Source organism: Caretta caretta, chromosome 1 (assembly GCF_965140235.1).
Source record: "Caretta caretta isolate rCarCar2 chromosome 1, rCarCar1.hap1, whole genome shotgun sequence".
Lineage (NCBI taxonomy): Eukaryota > Metazoa > Chordata > Testudines > Cheloniidae > Caretta > Caretta caretta.
The window spans coordinates 34,045,138-34,067,509 of record NC_134206.1 but is presented as its reverse complement, the minus strand read 5'-3'; the positions used below and the strand labels follow the sequence as shown (position 1 = coordinate 34,067,509).

The 22,372-nt window shown below is 39.7% G+C and overlaps 1 pseudogene; it reads left to right on the top strand.

Annotated features, from left to right (window-relative positions):
• The first annotated feature begins 9,861 nt into the window (after positions 1-9,861).
• Positions 9,862-21,281, top strand: LOC125634028 (collagenase 3-like; annotated as a pseudogene).
• The last annotated feature ends 1,091 nt before the right edge of the window (positions 21,282-22,372 follow it).

Genomic DNA, 22,372 nt, shown 5'->3' with positions numbered 1-22,372 from the left:
GGAAATTATTCTTTTGTTGTTTATAATCTCTGAAGTTCTTTTGGGATCTTTTGGAATGAATTATGTTGTATGTGAGATATTGTTATTATTTCACATCTAGCATTTCATATTAACTTGTTTGCTAATAGGCAGCAAATATTTCCTCAATGAAGTACAAATTCTCCCTCTCCAGTGCAAAAATTAAATTTCAAGATAAGCAGCAGGTATTCCCTTGCGCACTTTTATTGGCCTAATTATTAGGTGCTGTCTGAGTTTGATGCCAGAATATGACTCATGTTTTGTTCATTAGGCTTCATCCATCATTTTTGTGACATTACAATACAAGAGGGTGAGTCCTGAGACAGCTAAGATTACAAATGCATTTACCTTTCCATACCCGCTATGAGCCACAGTCTCCTTCACCCACCCATTTTACCTCCTCACTGAGTTTAATTGCTTCATATTTCTAACCTACCGCCTACTCGCGACTAGTCCTTCTTTACTCAGGCTTTAGTTGTACAACACAGTAAAACTTGACACCATTACAGTCCTCACCAGCATGGAAAAGTTTTGGAGTTGCTTGGATAAGCATTTAACTTCCTTCTTTTTCCACTCACATTAATTACAAACCAGTTACATGTATGTAACTAAGGAAAATTAGTCCTCAGGAAGGCCCATACTTTTTTCTAAGGGAAACTCCCCTTTTAGTTTTAATGCACTCCTCCAACAGGAATCCCAGTTGCAGCATAAATAATTTGCTTCACTCTGGCCAGCCTTACAATTTGTGGGACCTTTAGCAATTGGAATTGGGGCAAAGGAAGAAGTGAAATTTCAGGAACAAACTATCAAGCCATGGATTGCTTCTCCATCTAGTTATATTGCTGGGAAAAAAATAACAGCTGCTTGCCTATCTTTGGTTAAGGCCAGTCATATCCTTAATAAGGTTCCAACACAAACTTACTTCTTTTACTTTACCACTCACTGTACAGAAGAGGATTTATGGCCAAACCTTGGCTCCTGACAGAAACCTAACAGCAGGAAAGGCCTCTCTGCTCTCCATTCACATTCATTTTGGAGACAGCCTAGAATGAGAGGAGGCAACTCCCATGGAAATCTATGGGCCAAATGCAGCAGTGACATAAATGTCACTGTAAATTGCATATAAATTGACCAGAAAATGGATGTAAAGTGTCAAAGTAGCATAACATACAGCAAAACAAGATAAGAATATGCTCTTTTCCTTTGACATGTGCATCCACTAAATTCACCCACATATTACACACTGAATGCCAAATTGATGCAACTGACCAATCTGAGAAAAGGCAACAGACTGATCAAATCAAACCAGTGCCGTGTAAATGACGCATTCAACATTTGAGACTGAGATCCAATCTTTGACTACTCTATGAAAACAAATGGAGGAGGGCCCAATTCTGCTCTCTGTTACATTAGTGTAAATCCAGCCTAACTCCATAGGCTTTAGATTCTTTCACTACAGATGGACTCTTTCTCAGACCCCTCCAACAGTACTCTTGTCTTTCTCACCCATTCCTGAGCATTCTATCATCCTCCCAAGCCCATGGTGCATGTGCCTCTCCACTGTTCTACCTCTGATTCGCTGCTTCATCTGGGACCAACTTGCTCATGGTGCCCAGATCCAAGGATACTGCCTTACTGTGCCCCTGAGAACAAGCTCCTTCCAGTATGAGGGGAAAACAGATGTTTGAAAAATGCATCTTTGTACATTTTTCAAAATATTGCCCTATTTAGTACTTTTCTCATGTAAAACATGGCTCTTCTCTACTTTTGCTCTGCTTTAGAGAATATTGTTTATAAACACTGTATTAAGTAATGATGCATATATGAGAAAAGTTTCTTGCAACCCCCTCCCCCATAAAAAAATAGTCTCATCAGAACTTCCCATGTAAGGGCTTGATGCTGCAAAGATTTATACACCTCAGAAATTTAACTCATGCGAGTGGCCATGTGACTCCAAAAGCTGAAGCTTTAAGAAAAACACTGAACATCACAAGACTTGCTATAAAATCACGAGAGTTGGCAACACTGATTGGAACACGACTACCATTGCATAGGTGTGAGATGCATAGAGGTGTAAGGGGATGCACAGAAGGCGTTAGGAGGAATGCCATCCCTTTCCTTAACGTGATGAGGAGATGTGGAAGAACACATTAATCCTTCATAAAAAGATGAGGAAAACTATGAAGCTATCCATTGTGGTTACTGTTCAACTTGCATAGCTGGTCAGTGCTTCGGCTGTGATTGGAAATTAGGTAACTATTAGATTAGACTGGAAGGGCTGGTAACTGTTCTGTTATTTATTTTATTTGCAGAGACCCCACAGCATGCCAGGTGCCTTATAGACATCTGTGAGACCAGGTCCCTGCCCTGAAGAATCGGAATGGACACATTACAAACAAAAGAGGGGATGGGTGAGTAAGGGCTAGGTGAAGAAACAGAAAAATTAAGCACCCGTGTTGTCAGTTCTACAATTTTTCAAATTTGTTAATGTTTTTCTTTTCAATAGGAGCCTGATCTTGTGATTTGCTGAGAATCCACCACCCCTTTCAGAGCAGACAGCGCCCTTGCAACTGGTAGTCAGACTCTAAGGGTATGTCTATGCTGCAATAAAAGTCCCGTGTCACAGAGTGGCTGGCTAACCTCAGCTGAGTATGGCTCACTGGGCAAAAAATGGCTGTATAGACATTTGGACTTGGGCTGGAGCCCAAGCTCTGAAGCCTTGCGAAGGGGAGGGTCTCAGAGCTTGGGCTCCAGCATGAGAACATAAGAGCAGCCATACTGGGTCAGACCAAAGGTCCATCTAGCCCGGTATCCTGTCTTTCGACAGGGGCCAAAGCCAGGTGCCCCAGAGGGAATGAACAGAACAGGTAATCATCAAGCGATCCATTCCCTGTCACCCATTCCCAGCTTCTGGCAAACAGAGGCTAGGGACACCATCCCTGCCTATCCTGGAAAATGTCAGAAACCCCACTGATTGAGAGGTGTAAAGCTTGTCAGGGAAAAGCACTTGAAATCAAATTGTGGGGAACAATCCTTCATTAATCGGGCATGTCTGGAGGTTGGTAAATCTCAGGAATTAAGAAAGTTTGACAGTGTGCCCACAAGAAGAGAGAATTCCCCAAGCACACACACTCATCCCTGAGAAGTGCATTGTCTCCAAGGCAAGAATCAGATTCTGTGTGTGAAAGGGACATATATGGCAAAGGAGAACAAGAATACACTGTATAAAGAATCTAGCTATAGGTGTTTAAAGCCACTACATTTCTTTTCATTTGTTGTCATAATTCAGGTGCATAACAACATTGCTGTTTCCAAGATGCTAAGACAATAATGGGCCAGAGTTTAATCAATTTATCCCAGTGTAAATTCAGTGTAGCTCCTTTGACTTCAATGGAGTTGTACTAGGGTGTAAGTGAGACAAGAATCAGGCTCAGCAGCTTTTTCACCAGTACCAATCATAAGGATTTTCACAAAATAACATACACACTTCAAAGTGAAAACAGGTTTCTCTAATAAACATTTTATTTTGTAATTGGAATCCAAATGACACATTAAGCTTTAATGCAAATTCATTTCATTTTCCTTCATGTGGGTCCATAGTTAGTCATTTTTCATTAGAAGAAATCTTAACTGCTTCTGGCAAGCTGTGCCCTCCTCCAAACCCAGATATTTGTGATGAACTCAGGCCATGTAGGAGTGATGAACTCAGGCCATGTAGGAGTAACCTACTTCACTGTGTGTTACGCATCCTCCCCAGTGTCCGTTCCAAAGAATATATGGATTGTTACAAATATCAGCTGTGGGAATTAGACATTTAGCTCAAGTTGTCGCAGCCCATGCTTCTAGTTCTGGAAGTCCCAGCAGTTCCTGGTAGTGATCAAGATGGTCATCACTACATTAGAATTTAACTACCTTCTCTACCTATCCCAGCCCCCGCAGTATACGACAATTCAGATTAACGGATAGAAGACTCTGGTTGCACTTTACCATACGTACCCAGTATTCAGAAACTTGAAACATTATAGGATATGTGGAAATATTGATGTAAGCAAGTCAAATATATTAACGAGAATAGAAGTGGTTAACTCTACAAACAACCAGCTGCTGTTGTTGGAAGACGTGGCCGATGCAATTAGTGACTGGTAAAGGAGAGCTGCAGCACAAAAGTTCATAGCAGCGTAACATACAGTAAAATGGATCATGTGCCTGAAGACTGGGAGATGAGGAAATGCTCTCCATATTTTTCCTAGCAGTGTTTGCCCATATATTGTCAAATATATATAGGTGTTTAAAAATATGTAGAATCAAGAATCAAGTCTAAAATGGTTGTCCCCTAGTTGCTTTCTTCACTTTCTGCAATGAAGTTTGACCCTTGTTTAACATGAAACCATTTTGCACGTCAACAGTTTGTTTTTGTGCTTTTGGGCTATTATTTATTACTAGCTGCAGAAATGGTGATTCACTGAAAAATATCAGCTTTGAAATGTTTGTGAAAGGTATGCAACACCTTCCTCTCTCTTTTTCCAGAGAACAGGACAAGGAAGTTCCGCACATTATTTGTCTTCCCATTCTTTAATAAACCACAAGTATTGTCTAAGTTTGAGACCAGAGCTTGACTCACAGTATTCAGGTGACTCACAGGGCCTTGTACTGAATTTTATCAGTTCATAAGAGATTAGATTTAGTTCACTTCAATCATAGAAAGCATAAAATTAATTGATCCTGTACAACTGTACACATAAGCTGCATGCAACACAAATGCTTGTTTTGGGTCTCACAGGCAGTTTGTTACTTTTATTGACTTGGTACTGACTTGTAGTCTGAATCCCCTAATGAAAGAATTAGAGAAGGGCCAACTTAAATACTAGATCCAAGTTACTACCAAAATGTTCAGCTTCTTACAAGTAGCATTTTGAAGATAGTATCAAATAGTCATTTCATCACCTGAAACTTTTTTCTCCCTTTCCATATTCCTGTTTCTAAGCATATTGATCACTACTGTGCATTGCATGTGGTTCAAGTGGAAGGAACCTATATGTTTTTTCTTTTCCGTATTGAGTCGCCATCATGGGGACATCTGGTTGGAACTAGGCAGTGGCAAGGAGAGCTCAGATAGTGATTTGATGTGGAAGACCAGTGCTAATAGACATTACTTTGTTAGACTTATTGGCTGGAGGATTGGACTGCAAAGAACATTTTGCCCTAATTTGTTTTAGAAATGTTATAAATAGGCTTGGAAGGATTAGATTTTTATCAGTAAATGTCAATAAACATCAATTTCACCACACACACAAACAGACGAAAAAATATTTCAATTGATAATAACTGAAATTTACAAATAGACAAAGTAAGAAAAAATGCTCCTTGATAACTTCTTAGAGTTTTATTTAAGGATATCTACCTTGTATATTTTGACCTGTGGTGTTGACAGTTTGTGTTTTAATGGTTATAAAGCTTTAACTTACTGAATCTGAACAACTACTGTCATTAAATAATTGTCTGCCCCCGCATAATTTTCCACAATTGTAAACATTTAAATCAATAAAAAATTTAAAAAAGGTTAACAGTTAATATTGATATTGTCCATCAAAATTATAAAACAATACAAATTCTGCCAAGCCTAGTTATGAACAGGGAATACAATTGCCAGCTGTTTGGGATTGCAAGTTTGCCAACGTATTCACTGAGCCAGTTCTTGTCACTGAGCTTTCAGCTAACTTTCTCTGAGGCCTTGATCAAGTCGTTTGGGCTCACATTTTCAAAAGTGCTCTGTAATTTTGGGTGTCTCAGTTTCGGGGCCTGATTTCAGGCCAGAGTTTTAAAGGTATTTATGGTGCCTAAAGATGCAAATAGGCTCCTGATGGTATTTACAAAAGCATCAGCACCTAAACTACTCAGTGATTTCAAATGGAGTTGGGGGTGTTAGCTTCTCTGAGACTCAGACCCTAACTGTGTAATGCTGGACAGCCATAAATTAATGCACCCAAAATAAAGGCCACTTTTGAAATTTTGGGCCTTAATCTCACTACCTCAGGTTTCCAAATTTTACGTTTTTCTCTATTATATGAATCATCACTTAATTAGCTGACTGGGCTGTCTGAAGATTATTTAATGCTTGTAAAGCCCTTTGAAGCTGTAAGACCCTTTATAAGTGCTAAGTACTAGCATTTTTTCCCACTGTTTTATTACTAACAACATTTCTAAGAAGGAAACAAACATTTCCATGTTGCTTACCGGGTGGCCACTGAACCATATATCCTATAAATTGAGTCATTGACAGTTTACTTTGTCACAAATGGTTTTTTTGGAGTCTCAGCTTTGAGCATGAAATTTAGCATTTCTTCCTGTTATTTATTCTTTTCCTGCCAGAGATAATGATGACACACTGTAGTTAGAATTGCCCAACAAGGTAAAACAATCCTTGTGTTTGGAAATTGCATGGAGAAAGCTGCATTCTTGGTGTTCAGTTCTTCCTTTCCTGCTCAGGTTATTCTTGTATTGTATACTTTACAATTTGAATAGAAATCTGTTTTTTTTTTAAAGTGGTGCTCTCTCTGTTAGTCGTCTAGTCTTCTAAGGCAACGTTTTCAAGTGTGTCTAAGTGACATGGGAACATAAGTCCCATTTTGAAAAGCAACTTAGGGCCAGAGTTTTAAAGGTATTTATAGTGCCTAAAGATGCAAATAGGCTCCTGATGGTATTTACAAAAGCATCGGAGCAAGTTATGTGACTAACTCCCATAGATTTCAATGTGAGTTAGGCACCTAACCTGCTCAGGTGCTTTTGTAAATCCTGCTGGGTGCCAGTCTGGATCTGTAGGCACCTAAACACATTTGAAAATCTGCCCCTTAGGCACTTAGGCACCTAAGTGTCATTGAAAGTCAATGAGACCTTGGTTCCTAAATACCTAAGTCACTTTTGAAAATGTGACTATTAAATGCTTTTGAAATCTTTGTCCCTAAAATTATGAATTTGCTACCATTTGGACAAGCGACTGGCCCACATCAACCCCCTGCCCCCCCGACCTTGAACACCTTCAAATATTGTGTGTGGGGGGGAATAGCATCTGAATTTACATCTAGATCCTAATTTCATGGCTGACCTCTATTTCTATAATGATCTCAATTGCAGATCCCCAGAAACTCTAGAGATTTGAAACTAGTATCCAGATCTAAATGTTGCAGTTTGGTTTCATCTCTATTACATACACTAGATCTCGTCAAACTATTTATTACAAATACCATTGTTTACAAATTTAGCCCCTTTTTTGGAGAGTGATGCTACAAACTATGTCAGGGGTCGACAACCTTTCAGAAGTGGTGTGCCGAGTCTTCATTTATTCACTCTAATTTAAGGTTTTGCGTGCCAGTAATACATGTTAACATTTTTAGAAGGTCTCTTTCTATGTGTATAATATATAAGTAAACTATTGTTGTATATAAAGTAAATAAGGCTTTTAAAATGTTTAAGAAGCTTCATTTAAAATTAAATTAAAATACAGAGCCCTCCGGACCCGTGGCCAGGACCCAGGCAGTGTGAGTGCCATTGAAAATCACTTGCGTGCTGCCTTTGGCACGTGTGCCATAGGTTGCCTTCCCCTGAACTACATCAAACTACTAAAGGAAACAAACTCTGACTGCACTGCAGCTATAAGTCTGTTCGACACTCCCCGTCACATCCCAGTCAAAAAAGGTGTGAGACATGGTTTCACCGAAACTCTTCACAGTCTGCCTCCAAATGGTAATGAGGCAGATGAACTGGAAGGGTAGAATCAGCATCGACAGAGAGCAGTTAAACCACCTCAGATTCGCGGACAATATTGTGCTGATTGCCAAAAACACTACCAAACTACAGAAAATGCTGCGAGAACTCGACCCAAAAAGCAGCAAAGTTGGACTGAAACTTAACTGCTCCAAAACAAAATGTATGTGGTCTGAAACCTTGCCAAAAGCCCAAATAATAGTAAATGGAGAACAAATAGAAGAAGTTGAGCAATACGCCTATTTGGGCCAAGAAATTAACATGTACCACGATCAGGAAGGTAAACTCTTGCAAAGAAAGAAAGCAGGTTCGTGCACATTCAGTTCCATCAAGGATGTCCTCCAATGAAAAATCAACAAGGCAACACGCGCCAACCTCTTCAACTCAACAGTACTGCCGGCAATGTTGTATGGCAGCGAAACCTGGGCATTGATGAAGATAGAGGAGCAACAACTGTCTGTCACAGAGAGTGTGATGGAAAGAAGAATTCTGGGGATTTAAATCCATGACCGAGTCCCCAAAGAAGTGATCAGACTACAGAGTGGAGTGCAGGATGTTGTTGTTGAAACCAGGTACAATAAAATGCGATGGACCGGACATATAGCTAGGCATACTGACAATTGATGGACTGCAACTGTTCCCAAGTGGTACTCACGGGAACCGAAATTACTACTCGGCTGACCTCCAAAGAGATGTGAAGATTTTATCATAAAAAGGCATGGCCACACATAGAGATGGAAGGGCAGGATAAGAGAAGAACGGAAGACATTTTGTAATTGATGGAATCTATATGAGGGCTGAAGGACCGATGGATCAAGGTGATCAAGCTGAATCATTTGCAAACCATGCTAGATATTCTTAAAAATGTTTCAGTGTGTCACAAAATAGTACAAATGAGTAATTTCAAACTGAGATCCACTGTTGCCAATAGAACTACTCATTGTGCATATGTTGAAGCACATGCCTAAGTCTTTCCTGTATTGAGGCCTATGTGTCTTTTAGAAGCTATTTATTGCCGTGTTTTACTGTTTGTGGCACAGGTCTGGTCACTTCAGTCATATGGTTTTGTTTCTCATCCCTGATTGGATGACTGGCATATTATAAATGGGGAAATAAAGAGCAGTGAATAATGGCTGACAAATAATGCACTTCCATTATGGATAATCATTTGTGCTGGAAGTCATGGAACTCTTGGAGTTCGTGAGCGTTTTGGTGGATCCTGGGAAGTAACAAATAACCTGATTCCAATTAAAGGTAGGAAACTGAACTAGATGCTTTTATCCACAAAAGAATGACCAAGTCCAGCTTTTTAAAGCTTTAATTATTTAATCTGCGCTGTCTGCCTTTTCTCCTGTACAGATCCCTGCGCCAACAATAAATCCTTTGTGTGCTCTGGACAGGGTGTGTCATTAAAATTAACAATCAGTGTCAGAGATGTTCAGTGGTCCTGTGTGAAATTGGTGTCCGTCCTCATCTAAATACACACCACAATGTAACTCTAAATGGTTTCCTGGGTCAGTCAACAGAGAGACCAAAGAAGATCTGTGAACTGGGACTTTAATATCTTTTTACCGTAGAGGTGGTCTCTCCGGTTTAGAATGAGGTACTCTGTGTGTGCTTACTATTGTCACTCACTGCTTGTGTTACACCACTTTTATAGAAAATAAGCTACCTTCCTTGAGACAGAGCCCTGAAGGAAAAAGAGAGATTACACTGTTTTTAACTTTTAAACCATAGGCTTTGACTGTTTGTAAAAGAATGTGATACAGACCATTTGTGTCCTTGAATTAGAGGGAGGATGTACCAGTATCATGTGGCTAGGAGATGAGTCAAATGCTCAATATTTTTCATTATAAAAGACTATTTCATGATAAAAAGGTGCTCAACACTATTCGGTAATCAGACATGATGAAGATGTCTGTTTCGTTGCCCTCCTATTCCGTTGCCTGGCACATTGTTTGCCATTGCCAATTCCTAGAATGGCAATATTAGAAACTGATGCCATCATGGATAGTGACCTAGACTCTGCAGAGGTATCTAGCTCATCTAACCCGCAAAGCTCCCTTTAATCCAGACGTGCAGAAAAGAAGCTTCGACTCCTTGGCATGTCGACTCCAGCATATGCAGTCACTCTTTGGCCAGGAGATAACTGGCTGGCTGGATTCAGAAACTTTAGATCTCATGAAACAACCAAGATGTGGTGTCCCTGATGTGGCAGAATACAACTTTTTCCCCAGGAAAATCAAATGGCCAACTTATAACTTGACATACAGCTAAAAGGAGTCTGCTATATTTTGCATTTCCCCCCTTGTAGTTCTCTGTTTTTGTTGGGCAATATTTTCCACTGATTTCTATAGCGCTTCAAGAAAAAAAGGGTCTCTTGCTCCCCTGCTGCTGCTGGTATTGCTAAAAAACAACGCTATATAATTTGTGTGCATATATTTACTATATAGCTATAATAATCCAGAAATATTTAAAGGTCTTTGTAGATAATCACCTCAGCATGAGGTTTCAGTGCAATGCTGTGGCAAAAAGGACTAATGTCATCCTGGGATATATAAAAAAGGAATATCAAGTAGAAGTAGGGAAGTGATCTTGCCTCTGTATACTACATTGGTAAGACCACCATTAGAATACTATATCCAGTTCTCCACACTTCAAGAGGGATGTGGAAATACTGGAGAGAGTTCAAAGGAGGGCCACAAAAATGGTCCAGGGACTGGAAAACAAGCCATAAAATGTGAGGCTTAAGGAGCTCAATCTATCCAGCTTATTGAAGAGAAGTCTGAGAAATGACTTAATCACTGTGTATAGGTACAAAGAAAAGGAGTACTTGTGGCACCTTAGAGACTAACCAATTTATTTGAGCATGAGCTTTCGTGAGCTACAGCTCACTTCATCGGATGCATACCGTGGAAACTGTTTCCACGGTATGCATCCGATGAAGTGAGCTGTAGCTCACGAAAGCTCATGCTCAAATAAATTGGTTAGTCTCTAAGGTGCCACAAGTACTCCTTTTCTTTTTGCAAATACAGACTAACATGGCTGTTACTCTGAAACCTGTGTATAGGTACATAACACATGGAAAGATATCTGAAGGTGGGAGGCTTTTCAGCCTTACAGAACAAGGCATAAGTGGGTGGAAATTGAAGTTCAACAAATTCAAAACTAGATCCAGAAGTCCTTTCTGGCATTTCAGATCATGACATCTGTGCTTAAAATCTCTCAGGTTATCCTTTTCTTGCGCCAGATCTTTCTTCTCTCTTTCTTCATAGTCATTCAGAGTGTCTAATGCCGCAAAATCAGGTTCAAAAAGTTTTTTACTTATCTGTAATGGAAATTCACTCCTGTTTGTTCACTACATGCAAGAGTCCCTTTGAAGCCCATTGGTCTCAGTTTACATTATGCATTAGTATTATTTATTGTATTATGGTAGCTCCAAAAGGTGGCCAAGTGAGTTCAGGGCCCCATTGTACTAGGTGCTGTACATACATATATTAAAATACAGTATTGTTATTATTGACCGAGTCCAAGCACAAAGACGTGTAATAAGTTTTGGTTAAGGTGATGAAGTTGGGCAAACTTTAGAGATGGGGGAATCATTTTTAGATGGTAAATATTGCCAGATTAATTCAATTTGGGCTTCTTTGGGTTGAAAATGTCAAAGTTGACTTTGTAGTATTCGGATTGCTAATATTGTCTTTGATACGTAGGTATTGTATTTACAGAGTAAAACTGACTTTAATTTTAAAAAGGTTGGGGGAGCTGAAAGACCACCCCATTAAGATTGTCAAAGAATTGCATGTGATGCACATTATTTGGCCTACTCACAGAGTAAGGTTCTACTTACTTTGAGCAAGGATAGCAGAATTGGACCTTCTGTTACTGGAAAGCAGTGTGGACTAATTTATTGCATAGACACGACACTTTTTCCTCCAGACAGGAGGAGAGGGAAATAGATGTATATAAGTGTCTAACTGGAACTGTTCACCACTTTTCATTCAGAAATTTTTTATTAATAGCTATTTTGCAGCAACAAAATTTTCACAGAAACTCTATTTTCCTTAAAATTTGAGGGGGGCGGGGGTGTTTGTTAACAAAACTAAAAGGTTTTGGTTTTCATCATTGTGATGCTGTTTATTTTTTGCAAATCTTCCCTCTCCCTACTCCCTGAATGTTTTTCTCCAAAAAGCTCTATTTCTAACATTTAACTATGTCTGAAATTTTAATAGTCTTGTTGTTAAACTATATCACAGCTGATTTTAATTAGTCAGTACTTACTTCATCAGCCTCGAACACGTTTAATAAATAATTTTGCTATGAAACGAAACAAAGAGACAGCAAAGGTTTTATTGTACTTGTAAACATTCCTTGCAGTGTGACCTTTATTCAGGACATTGCATTTTACACTTTAGGACAAGCATCCGAAAAATTGCGAGGCTGTGCATCTCACTCATTTCAAATAGTCTGCCATGAGTAGACAGAAAGGTTTTCTAACCCATGCATGTGCTAATGAACAAAATTGTGAATTACACTCCTGATCTGACCCAGGAAGAGGTGGATTAAGCAATCCAGGAGGCATTCAAAGTCTGGACTGATGTGACTCCTCTTAACTTCTTCAGACTCTCCTTCGGCACTACTGACATCATGATCTCTTTTGGAACAAAAGGTGACTGAGGGAAGTAGCTATTAGTGTTTTAAAATTCTATGGGCTACATTCTGTTTTGATTTACACCCTGCACCACTCCAGAGTGGTTTGACCTGGTTACATGCCAGGTTAGAACTTGGTTTCTTGCATTAATCTCATCAGCTGTTTTATGGGGCATTTAACATTCTGTTTGCTTTACAGAGCATGGTGACTTTTCCCCTTTTGATGGACCTTTCAGTCAACGGGCTCATGCTTTCCCACCCGGAGAAAACTTTGGAGGAGATATCCACTTTGATGACGATGAAACCTGGACTAATGATACCAGAATGTTAATAACTATTCAATATTACTATTTATAATACAATAACAACCAGAGGCTCCAGTCAGAACTGGGACCTCATTGTGCTATACGCTGTGTAAATACAGTCCTTGTCTCAAGAGCTTCTGATCTAGTAATAACATCTTACATTTTATAAAGCATTTTCTGTTTTAAAGCACTTTACAAACTCTGTGGGCCAAATCTTGCAACTTTCAATGACTTGGGCCCTGTATTGTGATGTGCTAATGGCTGCCTTTAATGTATCATGTGCTCTCAAGGAGTCAGTGGAGATAGAGGTTGATTAACATTTTGTGAGTCTGGGTCCTTTAATGGAAGTATTGGGTGCCTGGGTGTTGACATACTGAGCAACAATCTGGTCACCCCATCTCAAAAAAGATATATTGGAATTGGAAAAAGTTCAGAAAAGGGCAACAAAAATTATTAGGGGTATGGAATGGCTTCCATATGAGGAGAGATTAATAAGACTGGGACTTTTCAGCTTGGAAAAGAGACGACTAAGGGGGAATATGATAGAGGTCTATGAAATCATGACTGGTGAAGAGAAAGTAAATAAGGAAGTTTTATTTACTCCTTCTCATAACACAAGAACTAGGGCTCACCAAATGAAGTTAATAGGCAGCAGGTTTAAAACAAACAAAAGGAAGTATTTCTTCACACAATGCATAGTTAACCTGTGGAACTCTTTGCCAGAGGATGTTGTGAAGACCAAGACTATAACAGGGTCCAAAAAAGAACTAGATAAATTCATGGAGGAAAGGTCCATCAATGACAATTATCCAGGATGGGCAGGGATGGTGTCCCTAGCCTCTGTTTTCCAGATGCTGGGAATGAGCAACAGGGGATGGATCACTTGATTACCTGTACTGTTCATTCCCTCTGGGGCACCTGGCATTAGTCACTGTTGGAAGACTGGATACTGGGCTAGATGAAACTTTGATCTGACCCAGTGTGGCCATTCTTATGTTCTTATGTTCTGTTGGGTCTGTTAATTCAGTGTTCTGATGTGCACTGCACTGGTGCTGCCTGGTCTCCTGGAGAAATGGCGTAAGAAAGAAAGAAAGAAAGAAAGAAAGAAAGAAAGAAAAAGAGCAGCATAAATATCCCAATAAGGAGAAAGTGAGGAAGCTGCCAGGACCCCCTTTCAGGGAATCTTGGAGAGAGCCCATCTAGGAGCACAGAGGAGAGTGGAGGTCATTTATGTGCCAATTAAAGGGAGAGTTTTTGTTCATGGGTCCATTATGAAAAAGGGAGTGGTTCAGCATGGGTGTATGTGTGCTTTGATGGGAGGGTCTGGGACACACATCTAATTCAGTGAAAGCCAGTGACCCTGCCAGCCACTTTTGTAGTATAGACTGTAAACTGAATTGCTTTGGCTAATTCTGATTTGGCTTTGCTGTCTTGCAGCCTTTAACCTGTTTACAGTTGCTGCCCATGAGATTGGCCATGCTTTGGGACTAGACCACTCCAGCAATCCCAAAGCTCTAATGTACCCTCTTTACACCTACACTGGAACTAGGGACTTTGGTTTTCCTGAAGATGATGTGGAAGGCATCCAAGCTCTTTATGGTATTGTGCAAAAGTTAACTAGCATTTCTGAGGAACCTCATGTTGTTTTTGCAGTTTCTGTCATGTCTGCCTAACAACATTATTCCAAACTATTTCTCTTTGGCACTTTAACCTCCCCAACTAATCCTGCTTATAAGCAGATGGTCTTTATCACAGAAGTGGAACAGAAGCACTGTGCCTTCTGGGCAAGAGGTAATGGCTTAGTGAACAATGTTTGCAGGTCTAGAAGAAAGAACTGTGAATGCCAAAGCCCCAGAGAGATGTGATCCAAACTTCTCAGCAGATGCCATTACAGAGATACATGGGGAGAAAGTAATCTCTAAGGACATGTAAGTAATGTGACGAAATTCATTCATTTGCATTTCATTTCACAGCTATCCGCTTAGTTACTTTTAAGGCCACAAAACAGGAGATGGTGAGCACATCCTACTGAGGAACCATGTGGGGAACAAAGCTTTCCAAACTTTATCCCCAGAGTACTGCTATTTATTATTTCACCTATGTACCTATGGGCTTTTTGTGTTGAGTGTAAAAGAAGAGGGGGAAGGAAGAATGAAGAAAAAGTAAATTTTTATTGATAATGTTATTTACATATAGCAGAATCCATTAACTGCACCATCACTATTGTGTTGGTGTGCATGGTGCTTTATAGCATTAGATTAAGATGGCCCTGTGCAAAATGCGTGAATCATTATCTATTTATTTATTTGTATAATGGTAGCACCTGGAGGCCTTAATCAGACTGACCTATTCAGAATCAGCATTAGTTGAAATTTGACCTGCATTTGTAAATCAGAACCTTTTACTTTTCATGAATTGTTCACCAAAAACTAGGTGCCAAATTTGGCCCCAACTGGAGAGCTACTGATACACTAGGGCTGTTCGCAAAAAGAAAAGGAGTACTTGTGGCACCTTAGAGACTAACCAATTTATTTGAGCATGAGCTTTCGTGAGCTACAGCTCACTTCATCAGATGCATACCGTGGAAACTGTAGCAGACTTTATATATACACAGAGAATATGAAACAATACCTCCTCCCACCCCACTGTCCTGCTGGTAATAGCTTATCTAAAGTGATCATCAGGTGGGCCATTTCCAGCACAAATCCAGGTTTTCTCACCCTCCACCCCCCCACACAAATTCACTCTCCTGCTGGTGCTAGCCCATCCAAAGTGACAACTCTTTACATAATCAAGTCGGGCTATTTCCTGCATAAATCCAGGTTTTCTCACATCCCCCCCCACCCCCATACACACACAAACTCACTCTCCTGCTGGTAATAGCTCATCTAAACTGACCACTCTCCAAGTTTAAATCCAAGTTAAACCAGAACATCTGGGGGGGGGGTAGGAAAAAACAAGAGGAAACAGGCTACCTTGCATAATGACTTAGCCACTCCCAGTCTCTATTTAAGCCTAAATTAATAGTATCCAATTTGCAAATGAATTCCAATTCAGCAGTTTCTCGCTGGAGTCTGGATTTGAAGTTTTTTTGTTTTAAGATAGCGACCTTCATGTCTGTGATTGCGTGACCAGAGAGATTGAAGTGTTCTCCGACTGGTTTATGAATGTTATAATTCTTGACATCTGATTTGTGTCCATTTATTCTTTTACGTAGAGACTGTCCAGTTTGACCAATGTACATGGCAGAGGGGCATTGCTGGCACATGATGGCATATATCACATTGGTGGATGTGCAGGTGAACGAGCCTCTGATAGTGTGGCTGATGTTATTAGGCCCTGTGATGGTGTCCCCTGAATAGATATGTGGGCAATTGGCAACGGGCTTTGTTGCAAGGATAAGTTCCTGGGTTAGTGGTTCTGTTGTGTGGTATGTGGTTGTTGGTGAGTATTTGCTTCAGGTTGCGGGGCTGTCTGTAGGCAAGGACTGGCCTGTCTCCCAAGACTTGTGAGAGTGTTGGGTCATCCTTTAGGATAGGTTGTAGATCCTTAATAATGCGTTGGAGGGGTTTTAGTTGGGGGCTGAAGGTGACCGCTAGTGGCGTTCTGTTATTTTCTTTGTTAGGCCTGTCCTGTAGTAGGTAACTTCTGGGAACTCTTCTGGCTCTATCAATCTGTTTCTTTACTTCTGCAGGTGGGTATTGTAGTTGTAAGAAAGCTTGACAGAGATCTTGTAGGTGTTTGTCTCTGTCTGAAGGGTTGGAGCAAATGCGGTTGTATCGCAGAGCTTGGCTGTAGACGATGGATCATGTGGTGTGGTCAGGGTGAAAGCTGGAGGCATGCAGGTAGGAATAGCGGTCAGTAGGTTTCCGGTATAGGGTGGTGTTTATGTGGCCATTGTTTATTAGCACTGTAGTGTCCAGGAAGTGGATCTCTTGTGTGGACTGGACCAGGCTGAGGTTGGTGGTGGGATGGAAATTGTTGAAATCATGGTGGAATTCTGAGTTTGAACTTTGTTTACTAGGAGAAGTCACGTGAGGAAGGTCACAAGACATTCTCTCAGTGTGGCCACCATTCCTGCTTCTGGTTCAGGATGAACCAGCAAACCTAGTGTGAACATGCAAGAACTCATTGAACCTTGGCTCACAATGACATTCAAGCCTGGGAAAACTAGGTTCATTCATACCCAAACTTTATAAGCTTCAGAGCCAACAAACCCATTCAGACAAGTACATGAATGGTCACAAAATAGTCACAAAGCTCTCATGAACAGAACTTGGAAATGTTCTCACAGTGCTAGTTATTGTCATTCCATAGGACATTCCTTACTCTTAACCTATCCCTGGCGTCATCTTAGTAATTCCTAGTATCAAGCTCCTCTGCGTTCTCTGCATATGTCTTCCATTATCTTTTCCCTCTTTAATCTGAAGATCATTTACATAAATAAATGAATATCAGTATAAGTATATATTTTTGCTTTTTAAATTAGATTTTTCTGGCATCAAACCTCTCAGATGACAGGAGAAAATGCAATGGTTATTAATTCAGTTTGCCCAGATCTTCCAAACCAGATTGATGCAGCTTATGAACACCCGAGCAAGGATCTTGTGTTGATGTTTAGAGGTAAGTAACTTATCCATTGCCTTCAGACTAGAACTCTATTTTATTTTAGTTCTTATATTGCATTCATGTAACCATCCAAAGTGTAAATGTGGCCATTCAGAGCAGGGACTATCTCTGTGTTAAATATTTGTACAGTTCCTAGCACAGTGGTCCATGACTGAAGGTTAGGTGCTACATAAAAAACAACAAATAATAACCATATGAATGATTTGTCCAATGCTTGGGTATCTCCTTGGATGTGTATAGTCCTTCTTGACTTGGAAAATTAGCTATGTCATTTGTATACAAATGATCAATAACTGATTTTCAAGATGTGAAGGATTGAGCTTTTGAAAAAGTAAATAAAGATTCAACATAATTCCTCACTATTATAGAAAAATATCAAATGCTTATTTGTGTGCCACCTGTGATAAAGATCATCTCTGCAGGCTGAAAACATTCACTCTACAGGCAGCATTAGGAGTTTTCTTAAGTCCTCATTTGGGCAATAATTTACCAGTAATTAAAATCCTAAATGGTAAGTTTATTACTTTCTTGTAGTTTTTTCATTGAAAACTTAATGCATCAGATTTTCTGTGAGAATTTCTATTTCTTTCTTCCTAAAATGTTTGTGTGAAGAGATTTTTACAATGGAGTTGAAAGTTTTCTTTTAAAAATAGCAGCTGAACATACAAAATAACTGTGGTTGGCAAACAAAAACCAGGGCTTGAACCATTCTATTTTCTTTACGTAAATGCTTTAACAAAATATTGTTCTTGTTTCTCAGAATTCCTAAAAACAAACATTTACAGTCACCCTCACCTCAATGGCTACTTTTTTCCAGCTTTCTTTTTTTTTTTTTTTTTTTTGAAGGACAGCCTGTCGTCTTCAATCTGCACTGATGATAGCCTTAATTTTCAATGTTAGTGTGATTCAGGAGAATCTTTTGACGTTATCCTGAATTACTTGTGCATCTCACAGCTCCCACTGAAGTCAATGGCAGGTTTTGGCTCTGCAAGGAATGAAGGACAAGACACCAGGAATGTGGTTTAATTAGGCCACAACTTTATTAAGTTACACACCTGGGAACTACTCATAACTCATCCAGTGCAGGTTATCCTTCCTTCTGTCATCTGTACCACCTGGGGGAGGGCTGTCATCAGCTTCCTCCCCCTCCACATAATTAATCTGGTCCCACAACACCACTGGCACCCCAACACGCTCATACAAGGGGAGTGGGGAGGGAAGAGGTTTGTCTCCTTGCTGTAAGTGACATTATGAGGCCCAACCCCATCCCCCACCTTCTTTAGGAGGTGCCTTTTCCCAATCCACTTCCAATTCTGGTTTATCAGGGAATCAGGCTTACTACTGAACAAGCACCTGCACTGGGCGCCTGCTAAGTTGCAACAAATGAATTTTACAACCTTACCCTACCCATCATGTCTGTTCCTGTGCTGCTGATAGGAAGGTGTGAAAACCCACATTGCCTAGGCCAGTCTGAAAGTGTGAGAAAAATTCCTTCCCAGCCCTGAAAAGGTGACTAGCAGAATACCCATAGCAAAGCCCAAAGCTCCAGGCCTAAGGGACATGAGTGGGACAGGAACATTTCTTCTCAGCACAGAATGGCACCTGACGCAGTGGGAAGGGCCTATAAACTCTCCTGTTGTGTGTGTGGGAGCCAATGGGATTTCTATGCACCCTTCTGTCCAACCAATCAGGCACAGAATCTCCTTACTCCACCCCTCAAACCCACAAGTAGTGCTGAGTGCCCACAAAGAGAGGAGGAAAAAAGGAGGGTGCAATCCTTAAAAGGGCCAAGGGTTTTCTTTCTCCTGCTGGTCCAGACAAAGCCTTCTCTGAGACTACAGGAGCAATGGGTAGGGGTAGAGGAATTCTATTACCTTGAATAAACTGCTGTCCTAATTCAGACCACAATCCTGCAAACACTAAACACTGGCTTAAATTGAGACAAGTGCAAGCTCAGCTCTTTTAATACAAAGAATTTGCCAAAAGTAGACTGACAAGATCCCACAGGATTGTGTCCTTAATCTATTTTTGGCAACTCCTTCATATTAAAATAGGTGAGTTTATATTTTTACAAAGACCACTTGAATCCTTGGTACCATCTGAATGCATCCCATCAAGAGAAGTTCATGGCCATAGTGCCTGAGTTTGGTTTGAGAAAGGACAGAATCACGTGCCACCCTGGCAGGATTCTCTCAGTAGCTCAGATTATGCAATAGTGTGTGTGATATAAAAACTTAGATGGGATAGAAAAGTGTAGGGGTTGCTCTTGCTGCTCACCTCTGCTTTTTTGAAAATTCCCCTATTGATTTGGTATCACTAAATGTATAGTTTTCAGAGTAACAGCCGTGTTAGTCTGTATTCGCAAAAAGAACAGGAGGACTTGTGGCACCTTAGAGACTAACCAATTTATTTGAGCATAAGCTTTCGTGAGCTACAGCTCACTTCATCGGATGCATGTAGCTGTAGCTCACGAAAGCTTATGCTCAAATAAATTGGTTAGTCTCTAAGGTGCCACAAGTACTCCTTTTCTTTTTGTAAATGTATAGTGTTTTTCCTTCCATAAATACTTCATGCAGGAAAGAAATTTTGGGCTCGAAAAGGACATGTCATACTTTAGGGCTGTCCCAAGAAACTTTATGAACTTGGATTTCCAAGAACTCTTCAGAAGGTAGATGCTGCATTTCATGATACAAAGGCTGGAAAGACCAAGTTTTTTGCAGGAGACAAGTACTGGAGATATAATATTGGTGGGACATAAAGAAGTTGGGTAACCTGCTTGTGTTGTCAATTCAATCCAAATATTTGGGTTCACCAAGGTTAGTGCTGGCTCTATATTTAATATCTCTATTTTAGAGTTTGGGAGGTGTAGAATCCATAGACTTGGAGATCAAAGTCCTCAATTTATCCACAGAACAGATACAGGACAGGCATTAGATGTGCAAGCTTTTCCCTTCCTTCCCACTAATATGTCTCCACCCTGAGCTGTCTCAGCTTAAAATAACTATTGAATCACCATAAATTGGATAATCTGTTTCAATTTGTTTTTTCCTGTTCATTTTTATTACAGCTATGATGAACGTCATTCTATGGAAAATGGTTATCCAAAAGTAATAGCGAAAGATTTCCCAGGAACTGAAAATAAAATTGATGCAGCATACCGAGAAAATGGCAAATTTTCATGCTAGTAAAAATGCTTTGCCTTAATGGTTGGATGTGCCCATCGACTGACATACAGAAATTAGTGCATTAAAACATAACAAGATCTAATTATGCAAAAGAGGCCTGGTGCTACCAACATAGTGTTGAAATAGATTTTTGTATAATGTAAATATTAGAAGTCTTTAAAATAGAAATATAATGTGTTAGAAAGCTCAAAACCAATGTGGAAAATTAAGTTGTGTACTATTACTGCAGCCTCTGGCTTTTCCTTGTCCTTTTTTTTTTTTTAAATACTATAAACCAAACCAATTCCTTCCCATTTCAAAGAAGGGTGATCTGAGGTTGGCTGGACTACAAAGTGGCTGTTTTCCAATATTGTGATAGCCAGAGAGATCACTGGATATTTTGTAGCTACATTGTTCAAAGTAGCAAAGTGATAATATTTCTACCTTCTTAAAGAATAAGTAACATGATGGCTGAGATGATTCTTAAACTGATTTTCTTTTCTTGTAGGTTCCATCTATTTCTTCCATGGATCAAAGCAATTTGAATATAGCAATATTTGAATATATTCTGCCATAAGCGTGTTCTTCGTACTTTGAGTGCAAACTGCATAGTGTGCTGTTAACCCACATCTCAGTCTGTGGGCACGACAAGTGAGGCAGTCGAACATGTCAGACTACTAGTCCTATGGGTTCTAGTTCTTAATGACATAGTCTACATGTATGTACTGTGATTGCCATTAAAAAGTCAACAATTGCCAAGAGATACCACATAGTTAGCACAATACATTCACTGCTGAAGCAAAATAGGAACTATAGTAGCTCAGAATCTAGAAGGGGACAGGAATTTTTTGATGAACTGTTTTCCTGTTTAAAAAAAAAAGGTCAAATTGTCAAAACCAAAACTGTTTAAGGAAAAAAAGTCAGTTTTGATGAATTTCTCAATTCAAATTTGTTTTTCAAAAAGTTTCAAAATTGTTGAATCAGCCTGTTTTGACATTTTCAGAATGAAAAGTTCTGGTGTCCCAGCTCAAAACAACTTCTTGTGTTGAACTGTGAATTAATCATAGTAAAAAAAAGTAACTTGTACAAAAACAAAAAATGGCCAAAATAAAAATGAAACATTTTGAAATGATTGAAACAAAACATTTTGATTGATCCAAACTGAAATGTTTATGGTTTGTCAATGTGCAAAAATTTTGGAGATTGAATTTTTGTCCTGATTCGTGATGGGAACATTTTTTGAAATCTCAAATGTTTTCCAGGGACAGGAAAACCGTTTCCTAACCAGCTCTATTAGATACCACTGACAACTGTCTGCAAGTGAAATGAGGATGCAGTGGTTAGACCAGGACACTAGAACCCAAGTGTCCTTGGTTCTATTCCCAACTTTCCTTGGCTCTGGTGCTGCAACTGGATTCCCATAAGTGGGTGGAGCCCCATTAAAATGATACAGATGCAGCTGTTTGCCTGTATAATTTCAGTTGCAAGAGCACGGCCCTTATGTGTGACCTGGGGCAGGCTACTTAACTGCTCCATACTTACTTTTACTGAGCTGCAAAATAGGCCTTTTACTACTTTCCTATCTTACAGGGATGTTAAGAAGAAAAGTGTTACTGAATGTGGTGAGCTAGCCCTAAGTATTAGAGATGTTTCTTTTTTAAAGTTAACTTGCTATAGCAGAGGTTGACAAAGTGGCCTATTCACTTCTATTTGTTTTTCTAAAGTTCACTGTTTGCCAGCTTAGGGTCACATAAAAAAAACGAAGAAAAAATATGCCTTATAATGCTATTTTGGGCACTGAAGTTTTGTAATAAATCAAAACATGACACAGCTTCAATTATTTTC